Below are 11,312 nucleotides of genomic sequence, written 5' to 3' on the forward strand. Positions count from 1 at the left end.
CTATGCTGAAGATGAACTCGGGTTTTTTGGCGGCCTCTGTATCCAGCGCAGATTCATGGAGGAGGCAGCGGAGTGAACTTCACCCCAATACGAGGCCGTATGGTGTCGGCAGCGGCTGCACCAGCGAGATGGGCTTGAAGCGGACTCATGGTGGAGGCGGATTTGAGTTTGGGCTGGTGAGATACCTGGTGGTATTGGTGGAGTCTGCATTGGCGAAATCCAGAGCAGAATTGTAGTAGCGAGGGTGTCAGTGTAAACGTGATGCTGTTGAAGAGTGTGGTATTTCATTCCAATGGCGACAGCATGGGGGAAGGAATCATGCCTGGTCTGCAGCCACATGACGGAGCCATCAACAAAAAGGACTATGAAGTAGAAGAAGTTTTCTTTTCCTCTTTATTTTTCTGCCTCTATATTTCATGTTATGTTTCATTTTTCTTTGTTTTAAGGTAACGCCAGAGTGGTGATACCATACAATTCTTCTCACTGCACTGTGTAACAAAATACAGATGACAATGCATAAACCAAATAAATAGCATTTCAAAACTCCTTGAGTGCAGGCTCAACACGTTCTAATCCTTTTGAAATAAAGGCTAGCTTTTCATTTGATTTTCTATTATCCGCACGAGAACGCCTAAATCTCATTTCCCGCTTGGGGACCTAGCACAGTTCCGGGCTTAACACTGAGTTCAATAACTTTAAAGCCTCATTCCACCTTTCCATTTTTCACATTCAGTCCACACGAAGCCCTGTTATGACATGGATTGCCTGTTGGACAGTCACCAAATCTAGCCTACCTTAAGGTCAATTACGGGCTGAATTCAGCACAATTCAACAATTTTCTCAAGCTTGGTTCTTCTTGCCTCTTATTCAACCTTTTGTTCTGCCCTAGCCTACTACCCATTATCTCCTTATTTGCTGATCCCTTTCGCAGCGTGTGTTTGGAATATGGTGGCGGGAGACTATTTGGGTGGTGAGAGAATTGGGAGTTGGCAGATAAAACGATGTTCGAAGTTGGTAATGTTCGGATCATCGATGTTAGCGGATCACATGCTATAAATGCGTCCCAGGGTTTCGGAGGCATACCGCGCTTAATGTATGCAGAATGCCAAGGTAACGAGCGGCGTTGGTTTACAGATGCTGTTGATGCTTTGCCATGGGAGCTGGCATAAGTTTGGCGTGTACGCCAGCGGGAGTGTCAAAGCAGCCGGCGCAACAATCTTATGCCAACTCCTTTGACACTCCCGCTGGTTTACAGGCTTTTAAACACTTGCAAATTAGACAAGTATCTTGGTCTATTACATGTAGTGGACAATCGGCCCAACTTGCTCCTGCGACCTAAACTTCCAATGGAATCCCAAACAGTATATGCAACGAATCGAAAGTAGACAGGGAAATACAATGACGCAAGTAATAATTGGAGGCTCTCTCTGTGCCAGTGATAACTATCGGAATCCGCTAAGCACTCGAGCGTCGGAGATTATACAGGTTTATAAAATGTGAACAGCACGGCAGGATGAAAAGCTTTTTTCCCAGTGTAGGAAAGTTCAAACGAGAGGGCACAGGTTTACGGTGAGAAGGAAAACTTTTAAGACGGACATAAGAAGCAACTTTTTCACGCAGAGTGTGGTGTATGTACAGAATGCACTGCCACAGGATGTACTGTTGCCTGGTACAATCACAAATTTTAAAGGCTGTTGGAAGGATACATGACTAGGAAGAGTTCAGAGGGAAATAGGACAAAGGCTTCCAAATGGGACGAGGCTAACTTATGATATCTGACCAGCATAGACGAGTTGGACCTGCTTCCACTCTGTCGATCTCTATGACATGACAATTTATGCACAAAAGCAACTAAACCTAATGTAACATTTCGAAGAAAAATGCAGGCAGGCAACGCAAAACGTGATACCAAAATGGCAAACACTTCTACAGCCACCGTATACTTTCTTGGGGAGCTGATATAAGACGGAATAGAAATGATCCAAAAAGCACAATGAAAGCATAATGAAAGTTATATACTTCACATGGTTGAAATTATGCGGATGTTTTCCAGCAGGAAAAGCAAGCAGGAAGCATTCAGTGGGCAGATGGCCAATAAAGCTGGACACGAAATTAAAGGCTATTAAAGAACACACATTGCATTCCAAAATTATGATGTCTCTATGATAGGTCATGTTTTTCATTGGATAGGGGGGTGATACAATGAGCCAATTCGTGAAATTAAACCTTGAAGAAATGTAAGGACGAATACGCCTAACCGATGCTGCATCAGTCCAAACCAATTCAGCAAATTTTTGTAGGAAACAGTTGATTTAAAAGCGAATACAAGAACGGTTTTCCCCGAAATACAGGAAATACAGAGAACAAAAATAATTCCAAATGCAGCCCGCTGCAATGTGCAGGAGCATCTGGTCGGTTTCCCAATGAAGGTAATTGAGCACAGGAAGCAAAGCGTTAGCGCAAAGAGAAGGAGGAAGCTCAGCTCTAAAATTGTCTTCTTATACAATTGGAGTTTCCCGATACCGGAAAAATACAGCAGCTGTGATCTGAGAAAGCCACATTACCACGATTGCAAGTGTCACAAAAGACGTAGCCCAGAAACCTTTGGAAGGAAGGAAGTTCAATCTTTTCGAGAAGACAACGATTTTTTTGCTGATTGGACCAATATTCCAAAGGCGACTTCACGCAGTCGGTGGAATCTGTAAGAATAAAATCAGACTTTTAATACGCAAATACTTGTTCCACGAGATAGCATAATGTGGGCCCCATGTTTGTACATACCTGAAGTGTTTTTATCTCAACATCGGCCCACTCTGCGCAGTCAAAACAGCATTTCGGCTGACGTTTCTTGCTGAGTTTCTTGTACCGGCAGGACACGGTTCTAAGAAAAGGGCACGTGGAATTTAAGAGAAAATAAAGGATACCTGTGTTATCAATCTATTGGATTCATAGGGTAACATATATGGAGATGTTTGTATTTTGTCATTGGGAGAAGTATATTGTCAGGTCTGAAATCTAACTGTGCTACTGTCCCCTGTATTTTTCCCTTCGGAGTTTAAGCCAATCGTGTTTTGAATGTCAACTTATCTTTGCTTTGTTTCCACCTTCTCAGGCAGTGCATTGCAGGTCATGACAATTCTCTGTATTATATTTTGCATCTGCGGCCCTAGTTCTATGAGTGACCAATCCTCTGCCACTGGAAAATGTGCGTCCCTAAATTTCTTTTTGCCACATCCAATCGTATATGGTGGTGCTCAAATATCATGTGAAAGGAGATAGGTGATCCCTGAACATGTCCGACTTCAATGGAAGTGGAACAGATCATGTTTGCGCTGAAGTGCTTTCAAACATTTTACATCAGGAGAGCTAACAGGAAAACCAACACCACTAGCGCCTCCCAGGACTCTAAGTCCTGGCCATTCTAGATGTCAGCCTTCAATTGAGCTATCCATGCTACACGATATCAAGAAGCGGCTGAGTGCAGTGGATGCAACAGAAACTCCAAAGTGTCCGGTGCAGGTACGACGCTTCTTGTAAATTCGGGAAGTATGCCCTGCCCGTCACGCATGACAAATTCACTTCAGATCCATCCACATACCATCCCTCATCTACATTATATAGCCGCGAAATCGTGATATCAATAGTGCTATGAAACACTACACGCTGAACAAGGCCACATAATTTGGAATTTTAGGATTAGAATTAGAATGAGATTTTATTGTCACTTTTATACAAGGGCAGGGATAAAGGAGTACAGTGAACAGTGAACAATGTCGCCATTCGCGGAATCTTCTTAGTTCCATTTGTACCTGGGTGCAAAGTCTGAAGTACAAAACAGAAAGATAAGGAATTTCGTAAAAAAGTTAAACAATAACGTCCGGACAATAAAGTAGAAAAATAAAGAAATAAAGGTAACGATTCAAGACTGCCGTCCTTCTTAAGTGATTAGCCACACCGCGCTCGCTGTCCCCGCATGGGTTCGACCTCCTCCCTGTTGGGCCTTATCTCCTCCTCGTTAGTCTCGATCTCCCCGTACTCGACGCGGCTGCATATGCCGAGACACTGCAGGCTGCCTGCTCTCGCCGCGACAGCTGCCGCTGCCGCGATGGGCTCGCTGTCTGCATTGGGTTCGTTGTCTTTCACTTCTCCACCCTGGATTGCTGTCCTCCGCGCTCGGCTTACTCCCGCTCGATCTCTCTCTCTCACTTCACCGCGCTCTCTCACTGTCCCCCACGCAGACTGGGTCGCCCTACAAAAGGCAAGAAGATTAAAGTAATAAAAACTCCCCCATCATTGTCGCATAATTTACTGAAACTGAATTGTGTTTGGTTCAAATTGCGATTGCTTGCATAATGAGGCAGTCTCAACCAAATGGACAAAGACTTGAATACCATCCAGGCTTAAAAATATTGCCAATAAGTAATAGATATGTTATGCAACTGCCAGACTATCATTTGCCATTAGAAAGGATAGAAGGCCGAAATTGCACTCCATGACAGGCAAATCTTTGGTCGTACAGTTTATTGCTCTCATTTTATTGACATTGAATCGATCTTCAACTTGCTGCCAACAACACTGGAGAAGGGCCAAGACGAGATGATTGTGGTGTCTGTAGAAGAAGGTTCAACAACGTGTTCTCGGCAGTAATTTTGAATAAATCTCTTTTTTGCTAGCGACTCACACGGATCACCTCAAAATAAAACGATGCTACAAAGACAACTGCTGTTTTAATTAACACGTGCTTTGTTGATAAAATATGAAGTTGCAGAGTGAAGCATATATCTTTTAAGATTGTTTTTATTTGATTAACATTTGGCAAAACGCCGATATTGCTTTGCCTGTTAAAATCGTTGTGCGCGCGAGGAAAGCTTAGTACTTTCAAGTGAATATATGGAACATAATTTTGACAAATACTGTTTCAATAAATTGTGTATTTGACATCCAGGCAAGCGACGAGAAAAAAATCAGAGAAAAGTAACTGCTAGATAAGTGCATTGTCATCACAGATCAAATTCGAAGCTGTGATCAAAGAAATAAAAGTAACCTCAAGTTTAAAGACAGCTTCGGATTTGGTTAGGTTACTAGCTATTTTTTCCAACAGTCTCTTTGGGAATTCAGAAGAGTGGGAATTGATGTTAGGGCAGTTGTATGCTCCTCCTGTGGAATGTGGGAGGTAAGGGTCACGGCTAGTGTCCCCACTGACTTCATCTGCGGGAAGTGCACCCAACGTCAGCTCCTCGGAAGCCGCGTTAGGGAACTGGAGCTGGAGCTGAATGAACTTCGGATCATTCGGGAGGCTGAGGGGGTAATTGAGAGGAGTTACAGGGAAGTAGTCACCATTCAGGTACAGGACAAATGTAGATGGGTTACAGTCAGAGGACGGAAAGGGAACAGGCAGGCAGTGCAGGGATCTCCGAGGCCTTTCCACTCAGTAACAAGTATACCATTTTGGATACTGTTGGTGGGGGCGACTTACCAGGAGTAAGCCATGAGGTACAGGTCTCTGGCACAGAGTGTGCCCCTGTTGCTCAGAAGGGAAACAGGGAGAGGAGGAGAGCATTAATCATTGGGGACACCATAGTCAGGGGGGCAGATAGGAGATTGTGTGGGAACAAGAGAGATTTGCGGTTGGTGTGTTACTTCCCAGGTGCCAGGGTCCATGATGACTCGGATCATGTTTTTGGGGTCCTTAAGCGGGAGGGGGAGCAGCCCCAAGTCGTGGCCCACATAGGAACCAACGACATAGGTAGGAAAAGGGACGGGGATGTAAGGCAGAAATCCAAGAAGCTAGGCTGGAAGCTTGGAACTAGTACAGAGTTGTTATCTCTGGTTTGTTAACTATGCCATGTGCTAGCGAGGTGGGGGATAGGGAGAGAGAGCAACTGAACACGTGGCTACAGGGATGGTGCAGGTGGGAGGGATTCAGGTACCTGGATAATTGGGGCTCATTCTGTGGTAAGTGGGACCTCTACAAGTGAGATGGTCTATACCTGCACCAGAGAGTTACCAATGTCCTGGGGTGGTGGGGTGGGAGCGGAATTTGCTAATGGGCATCAGGAGGGTTTAAACTAATTCAGCAGGGGGATGGGAACCTGAATTGTAGCTCCAGTGTACAGGAGGTTGAGAGTAGCGAAATCATGAATAAGGTTTCAAGGCAGGCAGCAATGTGGTTTGAAGTGTGTCTACTTCAATGCCAGGAGCATCTGGAATAAGATCGGTGAACGTACGGCATGGGTTGGTACCTGGGATTTCGCTATTGTGGCCATTTTGGCAACATGGATAGAGCAGGCACAGGAATGGTTGTTGCAGGTTCCGAGGTTTCGATGTTTCAGTAAGATCAGGGAAGGTGGTAAAAGAGTGGGAGGTGTGACATTGTGATTCAAGGACAGCATTGCGGTGGCAGAAAGGACGTTTGATGAGCACTCGCCCACTGAGGTAGTATAGGCTGAGGTTAGGAGCAGGAAAGGAGAGGTCACCCTGTTGGGAGTTTTCTACAGGTCTTCAAAAAGTTCCAGAGATGTCGAGAAAAGGATTGCAAGTATGGTTCTGGATAGGAGTGAAAGTGACAGGGTAATTGTTATGGAGGACTTTAACTTTCAAATTATTGACAGGAAATACTTTAGTTTGAGTATTTTAGATGGGTCAGTTTTTGTTCCATGTGCACAGGAGGGCTTCCTGACATGGTATGTACATAGATGAACAAGAGGCGAGGCCACATTGGATTGAACACTGGGTAATGAACCAGGCCAGGTGTTAGATTTGGAGGTAGGTGAGCACTTCGGTGATAGTGACCATAATTCAGTTATGTTTACTTTAGTGATGGAAAGGGTTAGGAATCTCCCACAAGGTAAGAGCTATAGCTGGGGGAAAGGCAATTATGAGGTAATTAGGCAAGTTTTAGGATGCATAGGATGGGGAAGGAAACTGCAGGGGCTGGGTACAATTGAAATGTAAAGCTTGTACAAGGAACAGCTAGTACATTTCCATGATAAGTATGTACCTGTCAGGCAGGGAGGAAGTGGTCAAGCGAGGGAACTGTGGTTTATGAAAGTAGTTGAATCTCTTGTCAAGAGGAAGAAGGAGACTTATGCAAAGATGAGCCGTGAAGGCTCAGTTAGGGCACTTGAGAGTGCCAAGTTAACCAGGAAGGGCCGAAAGCAAGAACTAAGGAGAGCCAGGAGGACATATGAGAAGTCTTTGGCAGGTAGGATCAAGAAAAACCCTAAAGCTTTCTATAGATATGTCAGGAATAAAAGAATGACTAGACTAAGATTAGGGCCAGTGAAGGACAGTATTGGGAAGTTGTATGTGGAGTGCGATGGGATAAGAGACGTGCTAAATGAACATTTTTCGTCAGCATTCACACAGGAAAAAGGCAGTGTTGTCGAGGAGAATGCGGATACAGCTTATTAGACTAGATGGGATTGAGGTTCATAAGGAAGATGTGTTAGAAATTCTGGCAAGTATGAAAATAGATATGTCCCCTGGGCTGGATGGGATTTATCCTAGGACTCTCTGGGAAGCTAGGGAGGAGATTGCAGTGACTTTGGCTTTGATGTTTATGTTGTCATTGTCTACAGGAATAGTGCCAGAAGCCTGGAGGATAGCAAATGTTTCCCCCTTGTTCAAGAAGACAACCCTGGTAATTATAGACCAGTGAACCTTAATTTGCTTGTGGGTAAGGTATTGGAGAGGATTATAAGGGATAGGATTTATAATCATCTAGAAAGGAATAATTTGATTAGGGGTAGTCAACATGGATTTGTGAAGGGTACGTCATGCCTCACAAACCTTATTGAGCTCTTTGAGAGGTGGCCAAACAGGTGGATGAGGGTAAACTATTTGATATGGTGTATATGACTTTCAGGAAAGTGATTGATAAGGTACCCTAATGTAGGCGAATGCAGGAAGTATGGAGGCATGGGATTGAGGGTAATTTAGGGGTTTGGATCAGAAATTGGCTAGCTGTAAGAAGACACAGGGTGGCGGTTGTTGGGAAATGTTTGTGCTGGAGTTCAGCCATTAGTGGTTTACTACAAGGATCTGTTTTGGAGCCACTGCTGTTAGACCTGGATGAGGGAATTGAATACAAAGTGTGGAGCTGGATGAACATAGCAGGCCAAGCAGCATCTCAGGAGCACAAAAGCTGACGTTTTGGGCCTAGACCCTTCATCAGAGATGGGGATGGGGAGAGGGAACTGGAATAAATAGGGAGAGAGGGGGAGGCGGACCGAAGATGGAGAGAAGACAAGATAGGTAGAGAGGAGAGTATAGGTGGGGAGGTGGAGGGGGGCGGTGATAGCTCAGTCCAGGGAAGATGGACAAATCAAGGAGCAGGATGAGGTGGTAGGTACGAAATGGAGGGCTGGCTTGAGGTGAGAGGAGGGGATGGGTGAGAGGAAGAGCAGGTTAGGGAAGCAGAGACAGGCTGGGCTGGTTTCGGGATGCAGTGGGGGGAGGGGATGGGCTGGGCTGGTTTTGGGATGCAGTGGGGGAAGGGGAGATTTTGAAGCTTGTGAAGTCCACATTGATACCATTGGGCTGCAGGGTTCCCAAGCAGAATATGGGTTGCTGTTCCTGCAACCTGCATTGTGGCACTACAGGAGGCCCATGATGGACATGTCATCTGAGGAACGGGAGGGGGAGTCGAAATAGTTCGCGACTAGGAGGTGCAGTTGTTTGTTGCAAACCGAGTGGAGGTGTTCTGCAAAGCAGTCCCCAAACCTCCGCTTGGTTTCCCCAATGTAGAGGTAGCCACACCGAGTGCAATAGATGCAATATACCACATTGGGAGATGTGCAGGTGAACATCTGTTTGATATGGAAGGTCATCCTGCGGCCTGGGATTGGGGTGATGGAGGAGGCGTGGGGGCAAGTGTAGCACTTCCTACGGTTGCAGGGGAAGATGCCGGGTGTGGTGGGGTTGGAGGGCAGTGTGGAGCGGACAAGGGAGAGTGGTCTCTCCGGAAGGCAGACAAGGGTGGGGATGGAAAAATGGCTTGGGTGGTGGCGTCAGATGGTAGATGGCAGAAGTGTCAGAGGATGATGCGTTGTATCCGAAGGTTGGTGGGGTGGTATGTGAGGACGAGGAGGATCCTCTGGGGGCGATTGTGGTGGGGGCAGGGTGTGACGGATGTGTTACCGGAAAGGCGGGAGACGCGATCTAGGGCATCCTCGACCACGGCAGGGGGAATGTGGTGGTCCTGGAAGAACGTGGACATCTGGGATGTGCAGGAGTGGAATGCCTCATCCTGGGAGCAGATGCAGCGGAGGAGGAGGAATTGGGAATAGGGGATGGAATTTTTGCAGGATGGTGGGTGGGAGGAGGTGTATTCTAGGTAGCTGTGCGTGTTAGTGGGCTTGAAATGGATATCAGTTACAAGCTCGTTGCCTGAGATAGAGACTGAGAGGTCCAGGAAGGTGAGGGATATGTTGGAGATGGCACAGGTGAACTTGAGTTTGGCAAGGAAGGTGTTGGTAATGTGGATGAACGGTTCGAGCTCCTCTGGGGAGCAAGCGACAGCGCCAATACAGTCATCAATGTAACGGAGGAAAAGGTTGGGTTTGGAGCCTGTGTAGATGTGGAAGAGGGTCTGTTCCACGTAACCTACAAAGAGGCAGGCATAGCTTGGGCCCATGCGGGTACCCATGGCCACGCCCTTTGTCTGTAGGAAGTGGGAGGAATCGAAAGAGAAGTTGTTGAGAGTGAGGACGAGTTCGGCTAGGCAGATGAGGGTGTCGGTGGAGGGGGATTGGTCGAACCTGTGGGACAGCAAGAAGTGGAGGGCCTTGAGGCCATCTGCATGAGGAATACAGGTGTATAGGGACTGGACGTCCATGGTGAAAATGAGGTGTTGGGGCCAGGGAATTGGAAGTCCTGGAGGAGGTGGAGGGCGTGGGTGGTGTCACGGACATATGTGGAGAGTTCCTGGACCAAGGGGGAGAAAATGGAGTCCAGATAGGTGGAGATGAGTTCGGTGGGGCAGGAAAAGGCTGAAACAATGGGTCGACCAGGGCAGGCAGGTTTGTGAATTTTGGGAAGGAGGTAGAAACGGGCCGTGTGGAGTTGGGGAACAAGGAGGTTGGAGGCTGTGGGTGGGAGGTCCCCTGAGGTGATGAGGTCATAGATGGTGTGGGAGATGATGGTTTGGTGCTTGGGGGTGGGGTCACGATCAAGGGGGCGGTAGGATGAGGAGTCGGACAGTTGATGTTTGGCCTCGGCGATGTAGAGGTCAGTGCGCCATACTACCACTGTGCCTCCCTCGTCTGGGGGTTTGATGGTGAGGCTGGGGTTGGAGCGGAGGGAGCGGAGGGCTGCCTGTTCTGCGGGGGAGAGGTTGGAGTGGGTGAGAGGGGTGGAGAGGTTGAGGCGGATGATGTCTCAACGCAGTTGGAGATGAAGAGGTCGAGGGAGAGTAGGAGGCCTGGGGGTGGTGTCCAGGCGGAGGACTTGTGTTGGAGGAGGGTGAAGGGGTCAGTGGAGGGAGAGTTAGGCTCCCGGTTAAAGAAGTTAGCGTGGAGGCGAAGGCGGCGGAAAAACTGCTCGGTGTCCAAACGTGACTAGTTTTCGTTGATGTGTGGGTGGAGGGGGACAAAGGTGAGCCCCTTGCTTAGGACTGACCGTTCGTCCTCAGTCAGTGGGAGGTCTGCGGGGATGGTGAAGATGTGGCAGTGCTCAGTGTGGCTGTCTACTCTGGGGTTACTGGTTGTGGAGGTTGTGGGCGAGGTTCCGTCGGCGTCGGCTGTGGGCGGGGTTCCATCGGCGGAATGGGAACAAGTGCCCTAGAAAACTACCGAGTTGTGTGTAAAACTAGGTTGGTAAGAAAGGACAATAAATAATAGCCTTGATAGTGACATCGGGGTTTATTGGTTCGCAAAAATACTTGTGTTTCTTTTCCATTTTTTCCCATCAAAATGTCACTTTTTCCACCATGGCTTCTCAATGTATTCCGTTGGAAAATATCTGCTTTCCAGTGGAGCTCCAAATGCTATCTCTTATATTCAGGACAAGCTCTCCTCCCTCCAGTGCTGAAACTTTATAATATTCAATTTCTGCAATTTCAAGTCTACTTTCCAAATTCTTTAGTAAATTTACTAAGTCATACTTTGGGCCTGGATCACCATTTTAGTCAAAATACATTATTTCCCCTGCGCAAGCAGTGAAATTTATTCAGTGTAGGTAGTGCAAGAGATACAGGAGAACAATGCAAGACATGCAAATTGTTGGTTCTCGTTTGGATATAAGCATTAACATTAATTTTTGGAAATGAGTATCGATAATTTAGAAATGGATAGTATCACAAATTCACATTT

At 46.8% G+C, this 11,312-nt stretch overlaps 1 pseudogene; it reads right to left on the bottom strand.

Moving 5' to 3' along the window:
- Positions 1-2,561, bottom strand: LOC132210496 (extracellular calcium-sensing receptor-like; annotated as a pseudogene).
- Positions 2,562-11,312: the final 8,751 nt, after the last annotated feature.

Source organism: Stegostoma tigrinum, chromosome 14, assembly GCF_030684315.1.
Source record: "Stegostoma tigrinum isolate sSteTig4 chromosome 14, sSteTig4.hap1, whole genome shotgun sequence".
Classification (NCBI taxonomy): Eukaryota; Metazoa; Chordata; class Chondrichthyes; order Orectolobiformes; family Stegostomatidae; genus Stegostoma; species Stegostoma tigrinum.